The sequence below is a fragment of the Salvelinus sp. IW2-2015 genome, unplaced genomic scaffold (genome assembly GCF_002910315.2).
Source record: "Salvelinus sp. IW2-2015 unplaced genomic scaffold, ASM291031v2 Un_scaffold6364, whole genome shotgun sequence".
Lineage (NCBI taxonomy): Eukaryota > Metazoa > Chordata > Actinopteri > Salmoniformes > Salmonidae > Salvelinus > Salvelinus sp. IW2-2015.
In genome coordinates this window covers 25,973-36,289 of record NW_019947627.1, presented here as the reverse complement: position 1 = coordinate 36,289, position 10,317 = coordinate 25,973, and the positions used below count along the sequence as shown (strand labels likewise).

Below are 10,317 nucleotides of genomic sequence, written 5' to 3'. Positions count from 1 at the left end.
TTAAAGGTTAAATAAAATAAATATTCCTATACCAGCTTATAGAAGCAGCACAACTGGTTGTGTAGTGTGGCAAAGAAGGTGTCGAGTGATATAAATGGCAGATATGTGAGAGCAAAACTTAATAAACGGGCTCTGCCCCGATCACTCAAAATGGCCTACCCTCCGACAGAACTACAGATCACAAAATGGCAGACTGACCAAAACTACAAGTCCAGAAGCAACGGGGACACTTTAAGAAGGTGGAGCCACACACGGATAAAGGGTCAGAGAAAAACCAGAAGAGGAAGAGAGGGCTGGAAGGATCTATGAACCGTAGAGAAAGAGACAATAGATTTTGGCTGGATTTACTGTGTATGAGCTGGACTGTTTTGGACTGACCTGTGGGCTGTTTGGACCTACCAACGAACTCGACTTCTTGTACCGTAGCCTACTATCCTTGACCTTGCCTACAACCTGGGTGGGACCCAGGACGGAGAAACAAACACACAGGTACTGTCCTCGTTCGAAATAACTCTCATTCTGGGGTAATTTGGTGACAGTTTCCCAACTTAATTTGTGACAAACGCTCATAACCTTGAAGAGGTTTGCCACACTGCTGGAGAATGCATATATGACTAAACCATTCCGCTGGTTAGGTAGAAAATAAAAGTTCAGTAGCACTTCCCAAGGGGAGTCAGGTTTTTTTTTGTGGCTTTGTTGGTTAGGACAGTTCTCAGGATAATGAGTATGGAGGAGCCATACAGGCCTGTTACAACGCGCGGCCACCCAAACAAGAGGCAACTAAAGCTCACAAATAGCTCATTCAGGATGCAATGCGAATGTATCAGGACCACGTTGCAGTCCAGCACCCACAACCACTGCTCAGAGAAGAGCAAAGAGAGAAACACCCGGGAGTAAGAGAAGGCTAAAGGGGCTGCGGACCAAATTGGGGCTCAATTACCAGCTGCAAATACCCAGAGGCCAGAGGAATTTTTTTCTTCAAAAAATGGACAGCACAGGATGATGTGGAAGCATATCTTACCACCTTCGAAAGGACTGCAGAGAGGGAGAACTGGCCCGAAAGAAGAATGGGCAGGCTTTCTGCACATACTGGCAGGGGACGCCTCAAAAAGCGGTATTCGACTGGAGTTGAAAATGCACAGGATTACGATAAACTAAAGGAGAGATTATGGCTAGAACGGGAGTGACCGATACCGTGAGGCACACGACCGCTCACCAGTGTCCTAACCGATCAGGGCAACCTCCCCGAACACAGATGTTCGACTTGATTCACCTGCACGAAATGGTTGCGACCGGAGACCCGTCCTCCGCCTGAGATTGTTCGGACCCTCTTACTCAACCAGTTTCAGCGAGGTCTACCCCAAGCAGTGCGACGATGGGTTGGCCAGACACGAGTACTTTCCGTCGACCATCTCGCTGGGCCTCTTCTCCCTGTGCTGGACTAAGACTTTCAAACTGTCTGAGCTTTATTGATTCAGTAACAGAGGAACAGATAAATGTTTTATAATTGATGTTCATCTAAGATATCACATTGTTTGGAAGATGTATTAATTAGTTGTATTCTCATCTTTTAGTATATTTTAAACACCTTCATTTTCTTGCATGCAGTAGGGGTGAAGATATCAATGAAACAAAGGTTGATGTCTATGATACGTATTCTTTTATTTTTTCTGTGAATGAAGTTCATTGGTTTCGTTTAATAAGCATTTCTTTGCCTAGACAGACTTAAAAGGAGCACAATGCTTTTTCTAAACATTTTCATATATTTCTGAAACAGTTTTTCAATAAACAAATACTATATTTAAAACTCGTTGTTCGATACATGCGTTTTCTGTACACTTCTACAATGTATGGTAAAGCATGGATGCATTGGCCTAATTTAATGTCTTACAAGCTAGTCAGCAACACGTTGGTGTTCTTCCCACAACGCAACAAAAGGACTGCAGCCGACAGCTTCTTTCCAAATGACGTCACACACTCCCTTTATCAGTTTGAGCTGCAGCTGGGTTTCTCTCCGGGTACGGTGGCGTGTGACAGTAACCAAGTCCCTGGGAGGTTGAGGTTGGTGGATCGAGTGAGCTGAGGAGCTCTGGGCTGTTGTGCGTTATGTTGAACAGGTATCCTCACTGAGTTTGGTATCGATATGGTTCTCCTGGGGGAGACCAGGGCCACCAGGTTGTCTAAGGAGGGGTGTACTGGCCCAGGTCGGAAACGAAGCAGGCCAAAGCCCTGGTGCCCTCCAGTAGTGGGATAGTGCCTATGAGTAGACGCTGCAATTCAGCCTTGGCAAGACATCACAATCTATTTATTTGTTAACAAAAAAACTGCTTCACGGTGAGAATTGCCTCTACAAAATGTTGTTTAGCAGGTTACCAAAGATAGAGAATTATACTGACTCCTACTGACAAAATGAGTTGATAATATAATACTGCAGGGCCCGTTGAGACCCAAATATTCTTACAGAAACACACTTGTGTTCATGTTTAAACACAGGATCATAATTTACAGCCTTTAGTCGCCAGGCGATGATGTCATAACGAAACCTCAAATGTAATACAATGCTTTCAGAACGTATTCAGGCCCCTAGATTTGTTCCACATTTTGTTACATTACAACCTTATTCTAAAATAGATTTTTATTTAAATCCTCAGCAATCTAGACACAATACCCCATAATGACAAAGCGAAAACAGGTTTTTAGACATTTTTGCCACTGTATTTAATGTAACTTTCTGGGTTACTACACAATTCCATGTGTGTTATTTCATAGTTTGGATGTCTTCACTATTATTCTACAATGTAGAAAATAGTAAAAATAAAGAAAAACCCTTGACTGAGTAGTTGTGACCAAACCTTTGACTGGTAAGGATTATTCCCACTGCCTTAGATGTGATAAACTATATAGGACCATATGATGATGAAATGTCATTCAGAGTTCATGAGCAGTCTGATGGATGGATAGATAGTAAGATTTAGTGATTTACTGTATATTCTATCCAGCTATTATTTCTCATATCAAACCGTTATTAACGTGGAAGGATTTTTTTTAGATTTTTCAAATAGTTATTTATTGGTCCACAAAATTTGCATATCATGCTCATGCATTTTTTTCTTGTCTTCTGCATTCCTTATAGAACACAGAATCATCAAGACAATTGGGAGGGGACATTTGCAGTTGTTTTAAGGACCAAATGTCTAAAGGATGGAAAGTACTATGTCTGTAAGACAGTAAAACAGCCTCTAGAAAGGTAATTCAACTCACAGACTAGCGAGGATGTGCACCTTTTAATACAGTCATTAATGCACACAACTTTAATTGACATGTTGATACATAAAACTCTAGAGAGGAGAAAGGGGCGAGAAGGAGAGAGAAGAGAGAGGGGAGAAGGGGTAAGAGGGGAGTGGGGGAGGGAGAAGAGGGTAAGAGGGAGAAAGCAGAGAGAGGTAGATAGGGGGCAGGGAGAGAAAGGAAGAGGGGAGAGGCGAGAGGGGAAAGAGGAGAGGGAGGGGAGAGGCGAGAGAGGGAGAGAAAGGAAGAGGTGAGAGGGGAAAGAGGAGAAGGAGGAGAGACAACCAGCATGGGGGACCACCTTAGGCATGGCAGATGACCGGTACACACACACACCCATGTGTCGTACTCATAGATGCTAATCTAGCACTGTAGAAAATTACCCAGACTGATTGTAGCTGTCCCCCCAGTAACCAGGGCCTGTCCCTACCCCACGTCCTCCTTCTGCACTGCCAGGATCCACCGTGAACGCCTCCCTGCCATCGTATCCAGGACCTGCCACTCACCGTGACAGAAGCAGGTCAGTGATCAAAAACACAGGCTCCATCCCAGAACTCGTTCCTCCCTGACCTCCCTTTCCTGAAGCTGCTTTTTATTGGATTTGAGTTCATGTCCAGAGACAGACAGAAGTTCAATATAGACAAAGTGCAGATATGTTATGTTTGAATCATGTTCTTATGCCTACCATTGTTAGTAATGCTCACTGTTTTTACAATGTGGAATTACACTACCGGTCAAAAGTTTTACAACACCTACTCATTCAAGGGTTTTTCTTTATTTTTACTATTTTCTACATTGTAGAGTAATAGTGAAGACGTCACAACTATGAAATAACACATATGGAATCATGTAGTAATCAAAACAATTTTAAATAAAAAAAAGATATATGTTATATTTGAGATTCTTCAAATAGCCTCCTTTTGCATTGATGACAGCTTTGCACACTCTTGGCATTCTCTCAACCAGCTTCATGAGGAATGCTTTTCCAACAGTCTTGAAGAAGTTCCCACATGTGCTGAGCACTTGTTGGCTGCTTTTCCTTCACTCTGCCATCCAACTCATCCGAAACCATCTCAATTGGGTTGAGGTCGGGGGATTGTGGAGACCAGGTCATCTGATGCAGCACTCCATCACTCTCCTTCTTGGTCAAATAGCCCTTACAAAGACTGGAGGTGTGTTGGGTCATTGTCCTGTTGAAACACAAATGATTGTCCCACTAAGCCCAAACCAGATGGGATGGTGTATCGCTGCAGAATGCTGTGGTAGCCATGCTGGTTAAGTGTGCGTTGAATTCTAACTAATTCACAGACAGTGTCACCTGCAAAGCACACCCACCCCATAACACCTCCTCCTCCATGCTTTACGGTGGGAAATACACATGCAGAGATCATCTGTTCACCCACAGCGCGTCTCACAAAGACACGGCGGTTGGAACCAAAAATCTCCAATATGGACTCCAGACCAAAGGACACATTTCCACCGGTCTAATGTCCATTGCTCGTGTTTCTTGGTGCAAGCAAGTCTTCTTCTTATTGGTGTCCTTTAATAGTGGTTTCTTTGCAGCAATTGAAGGCCTGATGAACAGTTGATGTTGAGATGTGTTTGTTACTTGAACTCTGTGAAGCATTTATTTGGGCTGCAATTTCTGAGGCTGGTATCTCTAATGAACTTCGGGTCTTCTAACTCCGGGTCTTCCTTTCCTGTGGCGGTCCTCATGAGAGCCAGTTTCATCATAGCGTTTGATGGTTTTTGCAACTGCACTTATAAAGAAACTTTCAAAGTTCTTGAAATTTTCTGTATTGACTGACCTTCATGTCTTAACTTCTTATGGCTGCAGGGGCAGTATTGAGTAGCTTGGATGAAAGGTGCACAGAGGTGCCCATAGTAAACTGCCTGATCCTCAGTCCCAGTTGCTAATATATGCATATTATTATTCGTATTGGATAGAAAACACTCTGAAGTTTCTAAAACTGTTTGAATGATGTCTGAGTATAACAGAACTCATATGGCAGGCAAAAATCAGAGAAAAAATCCAAACAGGAAGTGGGAATTCTGAGGTTGGTCGATTTTCAACCAAGACCCTATTGAATACACAGTGGGATATGGATGAGTTTGCACTTCCTGCGGCTTCCACTACATTACTGATCTCGGATGTCAACTAGGTCTGTTAGATACTTGTCGTGATGCTTCGTATCTAGAAAGCGTCTACTGGGCTGCGTGGGGGGGGGCCGAATGAGATAGGTGGTTGCTGTAAGGTCTCATGGGACCTGACATGCTCTCTGACGCAGTACCCCTGGCGGCGGTCGTCACTTATTATGTGGAAGGGTGAGGCTCTTGTTTGGTCGATCACCAATGTGTGAAGTCAATGTAAGTGCCTCACCGGTTGGAACAATTAATACTTGGCGTAGGTCGGGTGTAGGTAAAGATTTATGTTAAAACATCAATGATTGGATTAATTACATGTTTGACATGTGTGTTCTACTTGTGACTGTTACGCGGGAACTTTTGTGACATTTGCGTTTTGCGTTTTAGTGAACGCGCTTGGCCTCACTTGATTGAGGTTTAGCACCATTTGCACGGTTAGGAAACTAGGATAGCTGCGATATTGTGTCGATCTCGATACGATAATGGTGGAGATGGGAACAGTTTTCTACTGAAACGAAGTACTATAACAGTTATATGTGTGTCGTCGTGTGGCAGTGCATTACGACGCGACAAAGATCAGACAAAGGTAAGTGAAGATTTATAATGCTTTTTATGAGTTTTGTTGACTGCACAATTTGGCGGGTAACTGTATGCTTTCTTTTGTGGCTGAACGCTGTTCTCAGATTATTGAATATTGTGCTTTTGCCGTAAAGCTTTTGAAATCTGACACAGCAGTTGCATTAAGAACAAGTGTATCTTTAATTCTATGTAAAACGTGTATCTTTGATCAAAGTGTATGATGATATTATGTATTTGACGTGTGCTCGTGCATTTCGGATATGGATTGCGAATCATGGCGATATTGAGGTTATGGATATAAAAATCTTTTCGAAAACATATATTTGGACATGAAGTCTATGAGTGTCATATGATGAAGATCATCAAAGGTTAGTGATAATTTCACTCTATTTCTGCTTTTGTGTACTCTGTCTTTGGCTGGAAAAATTACTGTGTTTGTCTGATTTTGTGTGGACCTAACATAATCATTTGTGGTGCTTTTGCTGTAAAGCTTATTTGAAATCGACACTGTGGTGGGATTAACAACAAGATTACCTTTAAATGGTATAAGATGTATGTTTGAGGAATTTTAATTATGAGATTTCGTTGTTTGAATTTGGTGCCTGCACTTTCACTGGCTGTTGTCATATCATCCCGTTAACGGGATTGCAGCCATAAGAAGTTTTAAAGTAATGATGGACTGTAATTTCTCTTTGCTTATTTGAGCTTTTCTTGCCATCAGATGGACTTGGCCTTTTCCAATATGGCTATCTTCTGTATATCCCCCCTACCGTCACCACACAACTGATTGGCTCAAATGCATTAAGAAGGAAAAAAAATCCACAAATTAACTTTAACAAGACACACCCTGTTAATTGAAATGAATTCCAGGTGTCTACCTCATGAAGCTGGTTAAGAGAATGCCGAGAGTGTGCAAAGCTGTTTCGAGGCAAAGGGTGGCTATTTGAAGAATCTCAAATATATTATTTTTGTTTTACAGTTTTTTGGTTACTACATGATTCCATGTGTTATTGCATAGTTTTTTTGTCTTCATTTTTATGCAAAAAACAAAAAAAACAAAAAAATAGTAAAAATAAAGAAAATCCCTTGAATGAGTTGGTATTCTTGTCACGGATCCCTCCAGACCGTTCATCACACACATCTGTCCCTATTCCACTGATTAGTACTTAGTGTGCCCTTTGGTTTCCATTGGGCTGTCGATCATTGTTACAATGTCCGTTTGGAGTGTTGTTGCGTTTGGGAGTGCTGTGCGTTTGGAGCGCTGTTGCTGTGTGTTTTGGGCTTTTGTGCTTGTGATTGCGCGATGATTACGGGTCTCGTCCCGTGTGTTAAAACTTCTTTGGATAGGGGGATATTTCACTTTGGATAAATCTATTCTAGATCGTACAATATGCAATTATTTATTACATTGGATAGAAAACACTCTCAAGTTTCTAAAACCGTTTGAATTATATCTGTGAGTAAAACAGAACTCTATTGCAGCAAACTTCCTGTCAGGAAGTGAAAAATCTGAAATCGAGGCTCTGTTCCAGGGCCTCCTATTCATTTGCTTGAAATCTATGGATATCATGCACTTCATACGCCTTCCACTAGATGTCAACAGGCAGTGAGAGGTGAAATGGTGTATAGCTTGATCTGAGGTCAAACGAGAGCTCTTGGAATGACATGACCCAAAATTCCTTTGTTCAGCAAGGCGCGGGAAGGAACCCTGGATGCGTTCTGAAAGCTTCGTTATAGACGGCTAATATCTCCGGCTTTGATTTTATTTGATAAATGTCATAAATATCATCGTAAAGTATGTTTTTTCAATATAGTTTTATCAGATATTGAAAGTTTATCGGGAGTTTTGGCTGTTTTCGTTCTCTGCGTTTGGTGATGAAGGACAGCTTCGCGCCACTTGGCTAGCTTTGGTTGCTCATTCGACAGGAGAAAGGACATTCTAAAACCAAACAACGATTGTTCTGGACAATGGACCCCTTGTACAAGATTCGATGGAAGCTAGCAAAGTAGGAACCATTTATGATGTTATTTCGTATTTCTTTGGAAAATGTTTAGTACTATTTTCCGCCCTCATTGCAGGCGCTGTCTCGCTATAACGTAAGCTGTATGTCGTACTAAAGTTATTTTTAGAATTCTAACACGGCGATTGCATTAAGAACTAGTGTATCTTTCATTTGCTATCCAACATGTATTTTTTAGTAAAGTTTATGATGAGTTATTTGGTCAGATTAGGTGAGTGTCAGAAATATATCTGGAGATTCTGGGAAAAGTTGCTACGTTTTCACAATGTATAAAACCACGGATTTCAGCTCTAATATGCAAATTTTCGAACAAAACATAAGTTTATTGTATAACCTGATGTTATAGGACTGTCATCTGTGAAGTTTGTCAAGGTTAGTGAAAAATTATATATCTTTTGCTGTTTTTTTGCGATCGCTAACTTTTGCTGCTGATAAATGGGTTGTTGTGGCTATTGTGGTAGCTAATATATGCTATATTGTGTTTTTGCTGTAAAACACTTAAAAAATCTGAAATATTTGCTGTACACCATGTATTTTTCATAAATGTTTTATGATGAGTATTTAGGTATTTCACGTTGGTCTCTGTAATTGTTCTAGCTGTTCGGTGCTATTTGTGATTGTAGCTGCAATGTAAAACTATGATTTAACCTGAAATATGCAAATTTTTTGAACAAAACTAATTTATTGTATAACATGTTATAGACTGTCATCTGATGAAGTTGTTTCTTGTTAGTGACTAATTCTATCTCTATTTGGGGTTTTGTGCAAGCTACCTGTGCTGTGAAAGAAATGTCTGTGCTTTTTTGTATTTGGTGGTGAGCTAACATAAAATACGTGGTGTTTTCGCTGTAAAACATTAAAAAAAATTGGACATGTTGGCTGAATTCAAAGATGTTTATCTTTCATTTGCTGTATTGGACTTGTTAATGTGTGAAAGTTAAATATTTCTAAAAAATATTTTTTGAATTTCCGCGCTGCTTTTCAGTGGAATGTGGGGGGCGGACCAGGGGTAGACAGGTTAATCATTGTTAATCATTGTGCGCGTGTGTTATTTATTCGAGGTACTCCTCGTCTTTTGTTTTGGGATTCTACCTGTGTTTTGTAACGTGATTGTTTGGTCTTCGTCCCCGTGCCTTTACACAGCACGCCGTAATTTGGGCTTAATTTAAAAATATGACGCATTCCTGCGCCTGTCTCCCGACCCTTTATATCAATGTGACAGTTCTAAAACTTTTGACCGGTAGTGTACATTTTACGTGAGGTGACGTAAAGGCATATTCCCGTCTCTGTGTTACGTTCCCAGTTTCTGTGTTCTGGTTTGTATTTGAGTGTGTGTGTTTCAGGAGAAACAGCTCCCCAAGCAGCTGATTGGTCGACCCCAGGCTAATTGATGATTGGAGCTGACCCCCGCCCCTCGTCAAGATACAGCTGTTTCTAATCACCATTGCCACCTGAAGATATAAAAGCCAGTGTTCTGTTAAGAAGAGAAGTGATTAGAGGAGATTGAATATTTTAGAGAGAGAGGATAGCAGGGGAGAGATCATTGAAGGCTGAGGAATGCAGAGAGTTTGATGAAAGAGATCATTAGAAGGAAGGAGAGAGAGAGAGATCATAGGCAGGCTGAAATCCTTGCTGGAGAATTTGATTGTGATAGTGTTGGTTGTTTCTCAAAGAGATATGGTATGTACTATGTAGGTTGTTGCTGAGGAGCTGATTGGTTATGTCTGTTATGTGTTATAGGACGCACTGTTTTGATTATTGAAATTGTTTGTTATTCTGTTTCATTTGTTCCCAGGGGGGAAGGGGAAGGCACCTAGGGAGTGCTTAGGCAAGAGGCCCGCGGGCATACATATACCCGTAGTATATTCACTGTCTAGGCACACTAGGTAAGACCTGGGCGGACCACCCCCTGTATTTGGTTAGGGCACCAGGTGGTGTTAAGATAGGTAAGTAGTGGGTAGGCAGGTTAGATAGGAGAGGGGAAGCTTTGTATTTACTTTTTTCCTTTGGTTCCGTCCAGCCCCTTTTCCCCATATTACCGTGTAGGTAATAAATCCTAGTAACGGTAAATTCTGCCTTTGTCGTCCTTCTCGCACCTACAGTTCATACCTCTTTTGCTTCACAGAGAGTTGAGTTGTAGCAGGGAGTTGCGTTCCTCTTCACAGAGGCGTGCGTAACACTCTGTATGGGCACAGTTATATTCGACCCTACTCTGATAAAGGTATTTATAGGTTCTGTCTTGTCCCTCCAGCCCAGAGAGGAGTCCCATCACCAGGCCTTGGAC

The 10,317-nt window shown here is 41.5% G+C and overlaps 1 long non-coding RNA gene across 1 annotated transcript in view; it reads left to right on the top strand.

Moving 5' to 3' along the window:
* Positions 1-3,141: 3,141 nt before the first annotated feature.
* LOC112078835 (uncharacterized) overlaps positions 3,142-10,317 on the top strand; it is a 10,020-nt gene continuing 2,844 nt past the window's right edge. The window contains exons 1-2 of the long non-coding RNA XR_002895795.2: positions 3,142-3,247; positions 3,699-3,808. This is a non-coding gene — a long non-coding RNA (uncharacterized lncRNA). The remainder of the gene's footprint in view (positions 3,248-3,698; positions 3,809-10,317) is intronic.